This window comes from Penaeus monodon, chromosome 19 (assembly GCF_015228065.2).
Source record: "Penaeus monodon isolate SGIC_2016 chromosome 19, NSTDA_Pmon_1, whole genome shotgun sequence".
Taxonomy (NCBI): Eukaryota; Metazoa; Arthropoda; class Malacostraca; order Decapoda; family Penaeidae; genus Penaeus; species Penaeus monodon.
In genome coordinates, this window is record NC_051404.1 from 42660977 (window position 1) to 42661232 (window position 256).

The following is a 256-nucleotide window of genomic DNA, read 5'->3' on the forward strand; positions in this document are numbered from 1 at the left end:
CCGCACTTTACTATAGCCGAAATCCCAGTGAAGCGTCAGGCGGAGAGCGCAGATGGCGAGGAACATTTGAGTGGCGATTGTGAGTGACACTGAGGAGGACCTCCGGAGGCACGGAGAGCGAAAATTGGTGCTTATCTGTACTTACTGGTAGGCCTACGTGGAACACTCTTTTGGGAAAACTGTTCTCGAGTGTTCCCTCATCCTTTTTGGAGGCTGGAGGACCCTTCGTCTTAATTTCGCCTTCTCGGTTCCCATG